We start from the raw sequence: 18,185 nt of genomic DNA on the forward strand, positions 1-18,185 counted from the left end.
GGTTTACGCCATTGGAAAGTTAACTTCCGGGGCTTCATTTCGGACACCTGGCCGACCACTTTTGGACTTCCCAATCACTGGACGACCACTTTCTTTCCGGCAGACCAATTTTTTGTCCTGAAAAACCAGAAAAGTGGCAGGCCGACCAGAAAAGGTGGCAGGCCGACCACCTGAACCTTTTGACCTGGTCGGCCGACTAGAGGAGGTGGTTGGCCGACTACCTTGACCCTTTTGAACTGGTCAGCCAGTTTTGTCTCTCTGAGTGTGTTTCAACTGTGCCAGCTGGGAGGCATTTGCTGCATCCTCCATACACGTGTATGGAGGATCTTTGATCTTGGTTCTAAGCTTCTAAGAGAAGCTTTAGCCTCTCCTCTCTATAAAGGAAGCCCTCATCTTCCATTGCAAGGGTTAGAAAACCTTGGGCTGAGGTATACACACACAACCATATATATCTATACTTCAAGCCTCGAAACATCCATTTTCTTGGACATTTTACACTACAACCCATAGCCTACCACCCCCACCATCCATTCCAGCCCCTTGAAGCTGATTTTCAGAGGTTGGGAGCTCACAATCTTGGACCAAAAGTTGCTTCTTTGCTATGCTACAAGGGTAAGTCCTCATTTACCACTTTTTTGCATTATTTTGCTCTATTACTTAGCCCTACTTGAAAGCATTTCTGGGCTTAGACCTGGACTGAAAATGGTCTTATTTTGAGCTCATCTTCATGTTTGATTCAGGACTTTTTTCTGTTTGAGGTCTTCTACTCCCCCTTTGTGCCTTATTTCTCTTTTAGGGCTTATTTTGCATGATACATTAGACTTATTTGTGAGCATTTTTGGGCTTCAAGACAAACTGTAAAGTATCTTATTTTGAGCCCCTCTTCAACTTTGTTGAAGGGCTCTTTTCTGTTTGAGGCCATCTACTACCCCTTGCCCTCTATCTCTCTTTTAGGGTCATTTTTGCATCATGTTTTAGCCTTACTTGTGAGAATTTTTGAGATTTTCTATAAACTGGAAAAAGTATTTTTTTGACATCCTCTTCAAGTTTGGTTAAGGTCCCATTTCTGGTTGGGGTCATCTTCCCCCTATGCATGCTTCATCTCTTCATGATAAGGGCCATGCATTAGAGCACTTGCATCGGCCATGGTTTGGCATCTTAGCCACTGAAATCCAGTGGATTTTTAGTGGCTTGGGTGTATTTGTGAGGGCCAAAATTAGAGGGGGGTGACCCCCTCTCTCCTTGTCTTGTTTGGTGGTCTTTTGGGCCTTCCAAAGGGACCCTATTTTGCATGCATCGAAGTCCTGTTTCAGGCCTCATTCTATGAGTTTTAAGGTATGCCTTAGTGCTGTCCAAGGCCCTTTTGGCCATATTTTATGTCTACAATGCATGTGTAGAGCAATCCTATCCAAGGCCTTTCAAAGGAGCCTTTCTTTGCATGTTTCCTAGACCCATTTCAGAGCCAATTTGGAGAGTTTTGGGGCTATCATATTTTATTTCCAGAGTTGGTTTTTCCATGCTAAGTGTCTATCTTGTATGTGCTTAACAACCCCTTGCAAGGCCCTCCAAAGAAGCCCCTCATTTTTGCATGCATTGGCTGCATTTCAGTGATTATTTGGGAATATTTTGGCATGTTTTATTCATTGTTTTGGGCTGGTTTGATGAGTTCTCATTTGTTTCATATACATGCCATGTAAACCATGCTTACTGGCCAATGTTGCATGCTATTTTAGTCCATCATGTTAGCATCTTTTGGCCATGCTCTAAACTAGAAATGTGCATGTTTTGGGACTGCCTTGGCTCTGTCTTTAGGCTTCATGATCAAATAATGCTTGCTTTGTATACTTGTAAGTCAATGCATGTGCCTAGCTTTGGGTTTCGGGGTTTGTTTCATGCATCGGGCGCCATATTTCCATGTTTCAGGACCATTTAGCATCATGTTTCAGTGCTGGAAATTACATATTTGTATGCCATCTTTCATACATTGCCATGCTTTGTTAGAGTTGCATGTTGTGCCTTAGGTTCGGTCCTCAGTTTGCGTGCATGTGTGCACGCATTTCGGTTGTCTCATTTTCATCTAATGGCTACTGATGTGAGTGTGGCTGAGATCCACTCATGTTGGTGTAAGTCCATTATGCATTGTGTATGTCATTTCATAGCATTGCGTATGCTCGGTTGTATGTTAGAGCATTGTGTATGTCATGTTGCATCGTGCATTGTGTATGCCATTTCATAGCATTGCGTATGCTAGGTTGTATGTTAGTCGCATTGTGTATGCTATCTCATTTGCATTGTGTTTGGGGTAGGAGTTAGCCCAAGCACGGGAAACGAGGGACGTTTCGTACTCCGAGTGACGGAACGTGTCTCAATTCCCGGTCGCCGACACTCCGGATTACCCATGATGGAGTTTAGGTCTTGTTGTGTTTTCATGTGCATTCATTTCACATCGAGTCGTGCAATTCGACTCCTCGGCCATCATGCATCGAGATGCGTGATTGGTGGCACGAGGATCGAGGACTACGCTCCTTGAAGAGTAGTCAAGCATACATATGTGAAAATACTTTGGCATTCCCCTTTCTTGCTCTCTGTTGCAGCAAATCAAGAATCAATAGCTTTCTAAAGCCTTACACAGCATTCCGAGAACAATTGCAAACAGAGGCAAACCGGGGCATCGCAATGGATTTCCGTGCAAGGCAACTTAAGCATGCATCATTCATCATTCAGAACAGAGCTGAGGCGGTCCATGGATTTGCGTGCTAATTTACCTGCTTTCCTAGATTAATTTGTTAATTAATTAGGATTTTGTATTTATTCGGACTGTATATTATTTATTTGGACTCTCCGAGCGAGGGCACAACTGTAATAAGTGTGCGTGCGTGTGATGTATGTCTTCCAACCCCACGTCTTTCTCCCTTTTATTTACCAGCTTATGATGGTTAGATTAGGGCATGTTTCAATTAACATACAGCATAATAGCATGTTTGCATTCATTCATCTGTTTTGCATGCACCGGGCTCGGCGCATCATACTAACTGCATTTGTATTTCAATTCCGAGTTGAATACTTGTTAGTTGTAGCATTTCACATGCCATCTTTAGAATAGCCGAGCCTATCTTAGTTGCATTTTGCATGTGTTGCATTAGGCATTTCTGTATAGTTAGGATCATGCATGTTTTCTAACGTAGCTTCTGTTTTGGCTTGGAGTACTCGGTAAGTGTTTTCACTTTAGCATCCTTGCATGTGTGTGAGTGACTGCCATGATAGCATGCTTACCATGAGGCTATTTGCTTATGTGATATACCTGCCTGAATGCCTATGGGTGAAGGTTGGATTATCTGAATTGGAATAATGCATTGATTGTGAATCTTAAGCCCACTAGATAGCGGCAAAACCATGTTTTCTAAGCCCACCCGAGGGTGGCAAAATTTGCAATTTAAAGCCTACTTGCAAGTAGCAAACTGCTTCCAAAAATAAACATGAAATGTTTTATTCTAATTTAGGCGATCCGGTCAATACTTGTATGCTGTGCGCATCACATAGTAATTCTAGGCTAATAACCGGAATAAGAACACATAATGTTTTCAAAACTCGATATCATGGTTAGTAAAGGCCGATCTTTGATCGGGCGAGCGGGGGTGCTCACGAAGTGACCTTTCCCAATCGTACCCAAGTTCTCGAGCCGAGGCAACTTTGGTGATGACAGACACATGGCCTTAGGCAACGAGTCAGGGTTTCCTAAATTTCCCAAAATAAAATATTTAGGTGGCGACTCTGTGTCTGGCAAAGCAGTCCATGTTTGGCACTTCTTTCAAAAAAAAAATTTGTTTTCAAAAACGATTTGCCGGATTTGGACTCTTTGATGATTCATCGGTCTTGCATTGCACTCGGCGAGATTAGATACAGGACCGTGACACACAATTGAGTCCGAATTGTAGTGAGCCCGAGGGCACGTCTACAGATATTTTTGAGCAAATTTCTCCATCTCTCTCTCTAGAATTCCTTCTCTCTCCTCTTATTTTGTGCCTTATAGTTAGAATTCTCTAAACATTTGCATACTAGCCCTTAACCAAATTAGACCATCTTGGAGTTGAGGCCTCTTGGGACCTATTTTGGGTTGTTAGAAGGTTGTTTGAGCTTAAGAGAGTGGTTGTTTTGTGCTGTGCTTCAAAGGTATAAGACTTACCCTCATTTAAGCTCTTTGTACATACTTGTTTTGCTATCTCTTTATGCTGTTTTGAGCCTAGTTTTCAACTACAAAAAGTTCTGATTCTTGGGCCTTAACATGTTGGTTTGAAGTCATTTTGTGCTAAGGGGTTGTTTACTCTTCGTGTTGCTTATTTGTGTGAGCCTTTGTACCATCTTTTAGCATGTTAAATTCAAACTTGTTGGGCCTTTAAATCACTGAAATTCAGAGTTATTTCAGTGGTAAAAAGTATGTTTTGAAGTCCAAAAATTTTTGGGGGGGGGGGGGTTAGCCTTCCCTCCTTGTGTCTCACTTCCATGTCTAGTTAGCATCACATGATAGCATGATTTTGTGGCTTAAATTAGCTTAATCTCAGCATGTTTTAGGCTCTATTTTTACATGTTTCAACTCTATTTTAGGTTGGTTGGAGCATTTGTTGCTTACTTTTTGTACTTGTAGTGCAATTGTGCTTACTAGTCTAGCATGTCTAATGGTTTAGCCTATCATTCTAGCTTGTGTTAGCTTAACTTCAGCATGTTTTAGCCACTTTTTTGATATGTTTTAACTCTGTTTTGAGTTAGTTTGGCCCTTTGAGGCTTGCATTGTGTGGTTGTGGTGCAATCTCCTTCACTAGCTTAATGTTTTAGGCTCTTAGCATGTATTGCATGTGTTGTTTTCATGTTTTAGTGTCATTTTGCATGCCAATTCAGCACTGAAATATCTGCCAGCTCCCTCATTTCTTCACTTTTCCATTTTCTTTGAGGTTGGTTAGCCTTAAGGTTGTGTTTAAGCTTGAGATTGAGACTCGTGCTTAATGGTTTTAGTCCTCTTTTGAGGGTTTCTACTAACTAACGACATGATCTCTCTCATGTCTTAAGTCATCCTTTGGTTGACCCCTCTTTCATTAGAGGACACTCATCTTGGACTTAACCGGTTAAAAAATGATTTGGTAATGTAAAATGTGTAAACAAAATTTGACAAGTGAAACATGAATAAGATAGGCATGTTGTGTTGCATTACATGTGTTTGGATCGGACGTTAATCCAAACACAAGGAAAATAGGACGTTTCATACTCAAAGTGATGAAACGTGTCATTTTTGTTGGTCGTCGTCACCCTTGATCGTGCATGATAGGGTGGTGGTTGTTTTGGTTTTGTTTGTGTATTCATTGACTTTGTACAAACTTGGTTCTTTGGCCATCATGCATGAAAATGCTTGGTTGATGGCTTAAGAGCCAAGAACTACACTCCTTTGAGCTTGAGAGTTGATAAGGAGGATAACAGTACATATATTTCTTGAAAATGCATTGATTTGCCTCTGTTTGTTCTCTGTTGCAGCAAAAGAAGAAGTCTAGAAAAGTGGGTGGCCAACCGTCCACTTGAGCTAGTTGACAACCACTTTTTGTAGCTGACCGGCCACCAGTGAATTTTTGCACAAATGTGTTCTTGTGTTGGAGAAGAGGCAATCTAGAAGTTGGTGTAATTTTCAGAGATCAAATGAGTGCAAACAGAGGCATCCGATGGCAAGGCAAGGGAATTTTCGGGTGGAGCAACCGATCATGCATGCATCCCTCGTCCCTCGAGGCCATTTAAATCTCTTTACTAGCTAGTTAGCGTAGCTAATTATTCAATTCAAGTGTTGTATTTTAATTAGCTTAGCATAGCTAGTTATTCAATTGTGTTGTAATAATTAATTAGCTAGAATAGTTAATTAGCTTCATTTTGTAATAATTAGCTTAGCTTAGCTTAGATTAGCTTAGCTCTTATTCATTCGGACCCTCCTTTGAGAGGGCGCAATGTTGTAATAACTGTGCGTGCGTGTGTGCATGTCTTCCAACCTCACGTCTTTCTCCCTTTTATTTATTCGCTTTCGATGGTTAGATTAGGGACATATTTCAATTAGCATACCTTATGCTCGCATGTTTGCATCTATTCATTTGTCTTGCATGCACCGAGGCTCGGCGCATCATTCAAACTGCATCGCAATTTCAATACACTTCTTTGAATACGTGTTTCAAAGCATGTTATCAAATTGTATCAAATGCTATATTAGTAGCCCAGCCTATTAATTCAATTATTGCATGTGTTGCATTAGGCATTTTGTATAGTTAGGATCATACATATTTCTAACTAGCTTTTGTTTTGGCTTGGAGTACTCGGTAAGTTTTACACTTTAGCATACTTGCATGAGTGTGAGTGTAGTCATGATAGCATGCTTGCCATGAGGCTATTTGCTTAAGCGATTAACTGCATGAATGCCTGTGGATGAAGGCTTTGTTGCTTGAATTGGAAGAATTCAACGAATATGAGTTTTAAGCCCACTTTGTGAAGTGGCAAATCATGTTTTAAGCCCATCATGTTTGATGGCAAATTCGCGTTTTAGCTCACTTTAGGGTGGCAAATTCAAACCATTTTCGAAAGCAAGCATGAGTTGAAATGTTCCAAGTCTTGCGACTTAGTTTATACTTGCTTGTGTGCGTCACGTAGTAAAGTTAGCTAAATAACTGGAATAAGAACACATGTGTTTATAAAACAACATATCATACTTAGTAGAGACCGATCCATTGATCGGGCGAGCGGGGGTGCGCATTTCAGGACCTTCCCCTCTCGTACCCAAGTTCCCGAGCCAAGGCAACTTTGGTGATGACGGACACGTGGCCTTTGGCACGAGTTGGGGTTTCCTAAATTTTTCAAAAATAAAATATTTAGGTGGCGACTCTGTAATCTAGCAAAATAGTCCAGTTTTGACATTATTTGATTCAAAATCGATTTTTCAAAATGATTTGCCGGATTAGACTCTTTGGTGTTTATCAGTCTCGCATTACACTTTGTGAGGTTAGATTCAGAACCGTGACAGAAGTCCGAACTGTAAGACCAATTCGAGCTCTCCAAAAGGGGACGCGAAGAAAGTCGAGTCTACAGTCTCCAATGGTTTGCCATTAGAGTTGCCATTGCTAAAATATAACAACAGTGGTGCTCCAATGGTGAATATGGCAGCTGCCACATTTGGCAAATACTAAAGCTTGTGTCAAATTTGGTAGCTTCCATATTCACCAACTCAGTCAAAACTAACCATTTCCCTCCCTCCTTCCATCCCTTCCAGCAAAACAGATAAATTTTTGCAAAATCGCCATTTTTACAGAACCAAACACAAAAATTAGTGATCTGGATGACCACCAATTTTTGTGTTTGGTTCTGTCAAAATGACATTTGACCATTGGAGCACCATTGCTATAATTTTACCATTCTCTACTATTCGTTGCCAAATTATAGCAATGGCAATGCTATTATAGCATTTGCCACTAGAGATGCTCTTAGTATTCAAATGTGAAGCAATGTTGTGAAATTGAATAGGGTTATGGATGTAAATTTTTTACAAAAACTGTATTTTAATTGTTAGAAAACTTAAGACTGCTACAAATGGAGATGGAGTTTTCTTGGCCCCAAGTGATTGTGATAAGTTTTTTGGGGCTCTTTACAAAGTCAAGGGTTATCTTTATTTATATGCTACATTATTAGTAGGTATAGATGGTGAGAGGATGGGCTGGTTGAGAAGTGCCCTTTGGGAAGATGGCATGCACTGATATGACTGAGGACCACCGAAGTTGGTAGAGGAGAGGGCCAAGTGCAATCTTAGAAGAGAGAGGGTGGTCGTAGAGAGTTGCTATGCCAGAGAGCAAGTTGATGTAAGTTTTGTTATTTTTTCCATGGTGAGCCTCTTTATATGTGGTCATAAGCAAAGGGGAGCTAGCTCAACTAAGGACAAGTAGCTCAATCTCCTTAGCTAGGCAAAGTGGATTGGGTCAACTCTGCGACTCCTGGTACAGACCTTGGGTTACATCGTACATAGACAAAGGGTAGATATGATACATCCATTTCTAGATGTGTGACACCAAGCTCTGTATGATATGGCCATTGAGATATCTTGTCTTGCTCAAGTCCCTTATCTCTCTAAGACTGGTCTGAGCGTGCCTTGCCCCAACGAGAAGGGGAGCTTGGTGAGCACCAAGGAAAATCCTCGAACACCACCCTCAATTCACGTGTCCTCTTGTGGTCCTAAGTGAGCAAGGTGCCTAGGGCCTAATCCCAACCTAGGTAGTGAGTGAGCGTGGTACATCTTAGTTCTTCAAGATTGAGGCACTTGCTCGGCGGTGTTTGTCGGCAAGCTAGGAAATCAAGTGAGCCTGGATGAGCTTGGCACAAACGAGCATGGCAATGGCACTTGCCCATAGTAATTGGTCCACGTGTCATCTTACGGGGTTGACTTGTGACAATGACATGTTTTAGGTTGGACTCATGTACCTCCAATAGGCAATAGGTTTGTGCTTCTACAGGATTGCCAAAGCTAGTTTCTTCATGAGACGTTTTAGTTCTGCCAATATGGTTTATGTGTGGAGTTTGCCAATAGCATTCATGCAGGAAATGTTGGAAACAAGTATGCTGTGCTTTTAGTCTGACAACTTGTCACTACCAGAACTTGCCCCTAGAGGTCTAGGTCATGACCGGCCAGTAATCCTAGATTACTTTTGGCCTCAAAGACAAAATCAAAACATATAATTATAAATGGAGCTTAGTGGAAGCAATAGCAAAATACAATGAGTCCATTAAGCGGTGCTTACATGACAAATTTCATAATTAACTTGAATCATCCATAACAATATTTACAACAAACTTGAACCTTAACTTCATATACAAAAACATGTTCCTCAAATAGCATAAACAAAAGACTAAACAAAAAATGGTTGACAAAGATTGGCTTCACTAGAGACCAAGTAATGCCCCATCACGGAGGCACTTCACGAACGGTTTTTCAAAAAGGGGTGGACTCTCGAGCAACTCTAGATTTGGCGATCCACATGCCCACCTACATATATAAGGGAGTGGGGTGAGTTAAAGCCCAATGAGTAATATCAAAATAAAGAGGTTAAATGAATGAAGTCCGATACAATACAAATCATATCTCGCATTTCCAAGTAATCAACTAATGAATTCAAATTGAACAGTTGACATATCGAAATCCATTAATCAAACATCATACGTGATACATCCAAGAGAGTAATAAAGGAGCCCAAAGGCCTAATCAAAGGAACCGTCAAGGTCTAGCAAAGGGACTACAAAGGTACATACAAAATGACTATAAAGGTCTAGCAAAGGGACTACTTGGGTCATTCATTAGAGATCTCTATCAATTCAATAATTGAAGGGCCATGGTATTGTTTTTCCTAGGCGAGGGTCTCACTATAAGATGCCACAAATACTTTTCAAACAAGACATTCATTCATTCAAATAAAATAGCATTTCATAAATATCATTCTTGAAACAATTTAAAGTACATTTCAAATATATCTTTATAGAGTTACTACACACAATAGGCTTAAACTAATGTAAGCTTCGAGCGACCAACCTATACAAAACATATTACAAAGATACACATTGAAACACATTGACTAAACAAACATTACATCTTAATTTAGTTTCCTCTAATGTGTTTCTAGCTTATTCCATCTTTAGTGATGCCTAAATGATGCCCAAGAATGGTTAAAAGAGCATGAGAATGAAGATATGCATGTGGAAGGGTTCTTCAAAAATTGTTGAAACATTGTAGTTTGCTCGAGCTCACATTTGGTCGCTCGAGTAGTCTGCACGGTTTGCAAAAGTGTTGGATGCTCAAAATCTAGATTCGATAGTCGCTCGAGCCAAGTGCAATGAAAGCTGAGTTCGTTCGAGTGGACTATTGGTCGCTCAAGCGATGTGCAATGCTTTGCAAAAATACTTGAAGCTCTCATTGTGCGCTCGAACGACGACTTCATCGCTTGAACGATGAGGCTGAATTCTGGGTTTGCAAAATAGAATTTTTGAGCTTCAAAAACTTGTTTTTATGATTCAAAGCATGCATGGCTAGTCTAAACTCTTAGAAATACTTTATAAAACAAAAACATATGATCAATTGAAAATCATTTGCTCAAAACTTCTTCAATTCACGAAATCAAACTCAAAACCTTCATAAATTAGCCATGCATATGGAATTCCCAAGTCTTAACACTTTGATGATCATGAACATGCAAAAAAGAACAAGCTTCAAAGAAATTTCATGAAAACATGCTAGGTTTAGACTGCCATGCAAACTAGGATAACAAATATCCATATAAAAGATGATGAAATATGAGAATTCAACCTTTTTTTTGATCAGCAAAGAAAAATTTCATTAACCAACATGAAATTAAAGGTACAGGAAAATGAGAAGCACTGAGAGAGATTCGGAAGGTACAAAATACCCCTACTACTGCTACTCGCAACCATACAACCAACCCTTTGGCCTCACGAATTTTTTTTTTTTTAAAAAAAAAAAAAAAAAAACGTTAAGAAGGACTTAACAGAAAATAAAATACATGATTCCACAAAATCAATCCATCAAAACACCCAAACTACTAAGATAACCTATTCTAACACCCAAGGTGGTAACCCAAAAAATTTAAACATCTGCTGCACTCCCAATACTGATGCACTCCAGGCCTGTGTTGCCACTTGATCATGAACCTAGTTTAATTTCATCTTAACTTCACGATTCCTTACAATTTTCAAGTGATTACTTCCAATTACCCCATTAATTCAACTTCTAAATGGTTTCTCTACAAGAATTAAGGGTTGTAAATTTACCTAGAGCTTGAATTGATGATTTGGTAGATGAATTCACTCAAATCCCTCTCTCTCTCTCTCTCTCTCTCTCTCTCTCTCTCTAGGTTGTTCTTCCTCTCTCAAAATCTCAATACAAAACAAGTGTGGAATGAGCTTAATCCTCCCTTATGTTCTATATATATATACTTAGGATTAGTTTAGGTTAATTAAGTGTACTTATGGCTAGTTAAACAAGCTTTGGGTTAATTAAACTAACTTAATTCTAATGATTATTTCTAATTATTTTAATCTGAATCAAATTTTAATTAAAGTTCCCAAAAAGCTCTAAATATTCTGATTAGCCTATTTAACTTGTCAATTTTTGTTTCTGAATTCATTTGGACCTTCAATTGCTGATTCAAAGTAAGCATTCTAAGATATATTTCATAATCAACAGATATACACAAAATTAAGCACATAATCATGCAAATTCTCTTAATAAAATAATATGCAAAAATGATATGCACGTTGGGGTTGTCAGTGTCACACAACTGCTTGTTAAAATAGCAACCTAATGCTGTAAATTCCACTCAATAGCTCAAGGTTGTTTAGATTAAGAATTTTCCATGCGAGATGTAGTTATATTTAAACAAAGTTATGAGAGGGAATCAATTTAATTGTCAGAAATTAGAATATGGCATCAAAAAATCTGGTGGAAAATCTTTTTTTGTTAGATATCAAACTTTTAGCTGGATTGGTGAATCTGAAAATAGGAGATGTTACTGGACTTTGTAAGAACTACATCTCTTAACTTTGGTTTGATTCCAGAAGAAAATGACATCCGAGAGCCACTGTTGGCTCTTCCCAGGATCTTCAGTCTTCTGCTCTTTAGATTTGAGATTTTTCTATGGACATTAAATCATGTTATTAGATCAACCTTCCACCTAAAAAACAACATCGAATTCAGTTCAGAAGGTAACATGGGGCTGGTCTTCTTTCTGCCTTCCCAACTGTTCTTGTAGAATGGCCAATCCACTTAAATGGTTTTAAATACTTTGACGTTTTGAAATGGGAAGAAGATGGAGGCATGTGACATCATTTCTGTCAATTTTGACGGAATTAGTAAACAGTAGAGAGGAAAAGTGCGAAATAGATCAAAACCATGCGAGGGCACTTTTGCGTATATTTAAATGCTCTATATGCCAAAACAGGATTAAAGAGGATTTTGCATATAATTGTAAAAGCATTGTAAAAGGTAAACCTTTTTTTATGATGAGTAATATTTAAACCTCATTCTACAAGGAGAGAAATAGTTTCCAACATTGGGCTGCCAACATGAATCTGTTCTTGAGTTTCATCTGTTGATGGAAATTATTTGTGATTCTAATTGTTAATATATATATATATATATATATATTTTGTTAAAATGACGCAATCTTATGTCCTAGTGTGGGAAACTTCATGCAACATAACAATGCAATTTGGATACAGATGCCAAAAATTGATTTACAATTAGAGAACTTTGTCAAATCTGAAGTTGTGCAGGATATGATTTCTAGGATTTGGGTTGTTTTTATAATAGCCTATAGAGCTGTTTAAGTTTTCCTCAGCTTTGCTATTTAGATAGGCACAGTAGATACTACGGATTTGTTTGGAAAGTTGTCAAATCTCATGTTCTTGTTTTACAATTGGCATCTTCCAGTAAGTTCTCCCAAATATAGGTTTTTCATCTTCCATTAAGTTCAGTCAATATAGGTTGTAGAAAAAAAATATGTTAGAGGACAGAATAATGATAGCTTTATTTAGGAAAATAGATGGGCTTCTTCCATTCCCCTCATGCTGCACATGCATGGGTGTTGGTGATTTTTGAAGAAAATTAGAGAAAAATATCTTTTTCTTATTCAATGAATCAACCATTATACAGAGAACTAGTATTTATACAGAATGGATACACTTAACCTGACCATAACTGTCTAACTAAACTATAGTTAAACTCTAACAAACTAACTACCTAGCTTTAACAATACACACATGATTCTGAAGCTTGTGCTTGGAAACTACTGGCTGCTGCTGTAAGCTCTGTTTAGCTTTGCCTGAGTTGCAGCTGCTCTGCTGTGGGAACTTGAGCAGGGTTTGATCTGTTACTGTAGGAGCTACTGCTTGAGCTTGAGTCGTATCATGCCCCCTCAAACTCATAGGATGGGAAAGAACTAAGAGTTTGCGTTGAAGATATTGAAACCGAGCCACAGACAAAGGTTTAGTGAAAATATCTACGACTTGATCAGTGGTAGGAATGTGACAAATGTGAAGCTTCTTGGCTGCAATTCTTTCTCGAACAAAATGGTAGTTTACCTCAATATGCTTAGTTCTAGCATGAAACACAGGATTGTGGGACATAGCAATAGCAGATAAGTTGTCACACCACAAGGTAGGAACAGGTACAGGATAGTGAAGTTCTGCCAACAACATACCAAGCCAACTAAGTTCAGCTAAGGTTTGGGCTAAAGCTCTATATTCAGCTTCGGAGGAAGACCTAGACACAGTTGGTTGCTTCTTGGCAGACCATGAAATTAAGTTGGGACCAAGGTAAACACAATACCTAGTAGTGGACCTTCGATCTAGCACATTACCAGCCCAGTCTGAGTCAGAGTAAGCATTAAGAATGAGAGGACCACTGGTGAAATGAAGGCCATGGCCTAATGTGCCTTTAAGATATCTGAGTAACCTTTTGACGGAGGCAAAATGACTATTCAAAGGGGCTTGCATGAATTGGCAGGCATAATTAACCACAAAGGCAAGATCTGGTCTTGTAATTGTGAGGTATTGAAGAGCTCCTACTAAACTTCGATATAGAGATGGCTGATTAAAGGGTAAATCAACATCAGAAGAAAGCCAAAGAGTTTTGGTAGCCATGGGAGAGAAGTAGGACTTGCAACCGCTCATGCCTGCTTTAACCAGAATTTCAGAAGCATACTTGTGTTGAGACAGAACATACTCACTAGAGGTCTTGGTGACAGAGATGCCCAGAAAGTAATTAATAAATCCCAACTCTTTCATAGAAAATGTAACATGCATTTGTTGAATTAGAGAAGCAATATAAAGAGGGTCACTGCCAGTAAGCAAGATATCATCCACATATATGAGGAGAATGGTAATAGAAGTAGGGGTCTTGAGAACAAACAAAGAGGAGTCACATTGACTAGGAACAAAATTCTGAGAGAGAAGAAAGGTTGAGAAAGTAGAGAACCAAGCTCGAGGGGCTTGTTTTAAACCATAAAGAGCTTTGTTTAATTTGCAAACTAGATGAGATTGAGAAGGATTAACAAACCCCTGTGGTTGGACCATGTAGACCTCTTCATCAAGTACGCCATGAAGGAAAGCATTGGAAATGCCAAGTTGTTTGATTTGCCAATCAAAATGTAGAGCAAGACACAAAAGAATTCTAATGGTTGGTTGTTTAGCCACAGGGCTAAAAGTCTCATGATAATCCACTCCCTCAGTTTGAAGAAAACCCTTGGCAACTAGCCTAGCTTTATATCTAACGATGGTGCCATCATAATTCTTTTTCAGTCGATAAACCCATTTACATCCAATGGCCTTTTTGCCAGGTGGTAAAGAAACTAATGTCCAAGTACCTTGCTTGTGAAGAGCTGCATATTCATCAAGCATGGCAGCCTGCCAAGCAGAGGAAGAAGCATCTTCTGAATAGGTTTGAGGTTCAAAAGAAACAGTGGAAGTGAGAAGAGAAACAGAATTAGAAGAGGAAGGAATTCGTCTAGATTTAGACCTAGTAATCAGGGGATGAGCAGTTGATGGAACATAGGGAAGATTGATAGAAATTGAAGAGATAGGAATGGGAAGAGAAGAATCAGTAATCAGATGATCAGTAGGCAGATGAGGAGTAACAACTGAAGAAGGAACTGGCTGCTGGCAAGGAGAAGCTGCAGGAGTAGGAGCTGCAGGAGGAGGAGCTACTGCGGCAGAGGAAATTGGTTGGTTCTGCCGTGAAGAAGAGACAGGTTGCTGCGGTGAAGAAGTAGCAGCTGCAGGAGGAGAAGCTGCTGCTGTTGAGAAAAGTGGTTGCGGCTGCTGTGAAGAAGAGACTGACATTTGTGAATCAGAAGAGGAACTAAAGGAAGGAGACTGAGATGGATCAGCAGGGGAAGTTGGCCAGAAAAATTTAACCAATTGAGAGACTGTAGTGGAAGAAGAAGAAGAAGTAGAAGGAGAAGAAACCTTGAAAGGAAAACAAGACTCATCAAAGATGACATGTCTGGAAATGTAAACTTTGCCAGATTGAGGATCAAGACACCTATATCCTTTAATAGAAGGTTGATAACCAATAAAAACACAAGGTGTGGATCTTGACTGAAGTTTATGAGTAATATAGGGCTTGAGCCAAGGATAACACTTGCATCCAAAAGACCTCAAGAAGTGATAGTCAGGTTTTTGTCTAAACAGGACCTCATAAGGAGTAAGATTATTGAGTTTGAGAGTAGGATGCCTATTAATCAAGAACACTGCAGTGGCAAGAGCATCAAACCAGTAGATTAAAGGAAGAGAAGAGTGATGCATAAGTGTAATGGTGGTTTCAATGAGATGCCTATGTTTTCTCTCAGCCACACCATTCTGAGAAGGTGTATGGGGGCAAGTCAAATGATGATCAATCCCTTTTTGTTTAAGAAACACCTGAAATCGAGTGCTTAGATATTCACCCCCATTGTCACTTCTTAAGACTTGAAGTTTAGTAGAGAATTATGTCTCAACAAAAGCTTTAAACTCTAGAAATTTAGAAAAGACTTCACTCTTATAATGAAGAGGGAAGAGCCAAGTAAATTTGCTAAAATCATCAATGAACAAAACATAGTATTTAAAGCCTGAAACAGAGGAAGAAAAGGGGCCCCAAACATCAGTGTGAATGAGGGCTAAAGGTTTATTTACAGTAGCATTGGACAAGCAAAAAGGTAACCTATGACTCTTGGACACACAACAATGGTCACACAAACTAGAGCCTTTATTAGACAAAGAAGAAGAAGAAAATCCTAGGTGATGATGAGAAATGATGTGATGAAACTTCTTGGTGGAAGGATGGCCAAGACGAAAATGCCAAGCTGAAGCAGATGCTGTGGTTGGAGGAGTAGAGCAAGCAAGACAAGCTGGAGAAGAAAAGGTAGCAGCAGAATCAGAGGAAGAAGAACTGAAGGGATACAGTCCATTGGAGTAGCAACCTCTATACAGAATTTTCTGAGTATTCTTGTCCTGGATAACAAAAGAATTCTCATCAAAAGTAATAGTACAATGATTGTCCATGGCTAATTGATGAACTGAAAGTAAATTGGAGGAAAGAGTAGGGACATGGAAAAGTTTATTAAGTTGGAAAGGAAATGAAGGAGTTGGAAGCAATCCTTTACCAGTATGAGCTATAGGAAGTGTGTTGCCATCTCCTACTGCTACCTGATCTGAGCCCCGAAAGGGTTGATATAGAGAGAGATTGTTCAAATCATGTGTCATGTGAGTTGTTGCTCCAGAATCAAGAAACCAACTGTTGGAGTCAGACTGTGGACCTGTGCTCGCTGCAACATATGCTTGTGGATGGTTGGGAGAGGCTGAAGAACCAGAAAAATAATTCTGAGATTGAGTCTAAAATGTTGCATCTAGTCTGTACCAGCAGTCTAGAGCAGTGTGGTTTCCTTTTCCACAAATTTGACAGATCACAGGAGGATTGTAGCTTGAATGAGGACTGTTTGTATGTGGACTGTAGCCTGAATTAGGACTGTTTGCATGTGTAGCTGTTCTGCCTCTCTGAGATGAAGTGCTGCCTCCTTTCTGATGCTGAAAACTATGACTGGGTTGACCTCGAAATCTACCCCCATCTCGGCCTCTGAAAACACCTCTGCCTCTATAGGAGCCTCTAGAACCTCCTCTATGAGAGTAATTACTTCTGTAAGCAATGTAGGCAAAAGAACTAGGAATTTTCGAAGCATGTGTGTGCTTAAGAGTAGATTCCACATGTATACTTTTGGAACAGAGTAAGGCACTGAGTTGATCCAATGAGATAGGATCAGACCTAGCTCGTATGGTAGTTTTTAAAGCATTGTATTCTTTAGGAAGACCATTCAAGATCAAGAGGACTAAATCCTCATCATCAATAGGTGATGAAGCCAAGGCAGGCTGATCTGATATCATCTTGAAATGATTCAAATATTCTTCCATGGTGGATCCTTTCTTAACAATTCGATTTAGTTTGTTCTTTAATTGATAGATATGAGACCTTGAAAGAGAAGTAAATCTCTTGGCAAGAACACTCCAAACTTCTTGACTGGTTTGACAATGAATGACAGTGGTAAAGATGGATGGAGAAAGTGTAGCAGTGATGCAGCTTAGTAAGTGTGCATCAATGGTGCACCACAGAGTATAGTTTGGATTTAGAACTTCAAGATTCGAATCTAATACAACCGATGGAGGACATACCTCAGATCCATCCACATAACCAAGAAGCTTTGTGGCTCGCAAGATATTCTGCAACTGATTTTTCCAAACTATGTAATTTGAGGAGTCAAGTTTGGTAGTGACGAAGGCATTAAGATTGGAGATTAACAAGGTGAGATTTGAAGGCAGTGGGATAGATGAAGACATAGAGGTTGAAGAAGATGGAACAGCAGCAATGGTGTTTGGAGAAGTCATGGAGAAACTGTTGCTGAAGGATCAAGGATCAAGCCTCGTAAGAGCTTAATGCTTTGATACCATGAAGAAAATCAGGGAAAAATATCTTTTTCTTATTCAATGAATCAACCATTATACAGAGAACTAGTATTTATACAGAATGGATACACTTAACCTGACCATAACTGTCTAACTAACTATAGTTAAACTCTAACAAACTAACTACCTAACTTTAACAATACACACGTGATTCTGAAGCTTGTGCTTGGAAACTACTGGCTGCTGTTGTAAGCTCTGTTTAGCTTTGCCTGAGTTGCAGCTGCTCTGCTGTGGGAACTTGAGCAGGGTTTGACCTGTTACTGTAGGAGCTGCTGCTTGAGCTTGAGTCGTATCAATTTTAAGAAGGGTCTTGTTAATAAAAATCTTAAGTCTTTAAAAATTATAAAATAACTAAATATTTATAATTTTAATATATATTTTTTTATATTTTAAAATATTTTAACACATATTAATACATTTACTAACATTAACAATGTTATGGCAGCAGCAAGTCGAAATATCTAAGACATCCCCATTTTGTTACTTGAGCGACTTTGACCTTCCCATCTGTTGATGGAAATTATTTGTGATTCTAATTGTTAATATATATATATTTGTTAAAATGACGCAATCTTATGTCCTTGTGTGGGAAACTTCATGCAACATAACAATGCAATTTGGATACA

The sequence above is a fragment of the Camellia sinensis genome, chromosome 8 (genome assembly GCF_055761805.1).
Source record: "Camellia sinensis isolate YWXY chromosome 8, ASM5576180v1, whole genome shotgun sequence".
In the NCBI taxonomy this organism is placed as follows: Eukaryota; Viridiplantae; Streptophyta; class Magnoliopsida; order Ericales; family Theaceae; genus Camellia; species Camellia sinensis.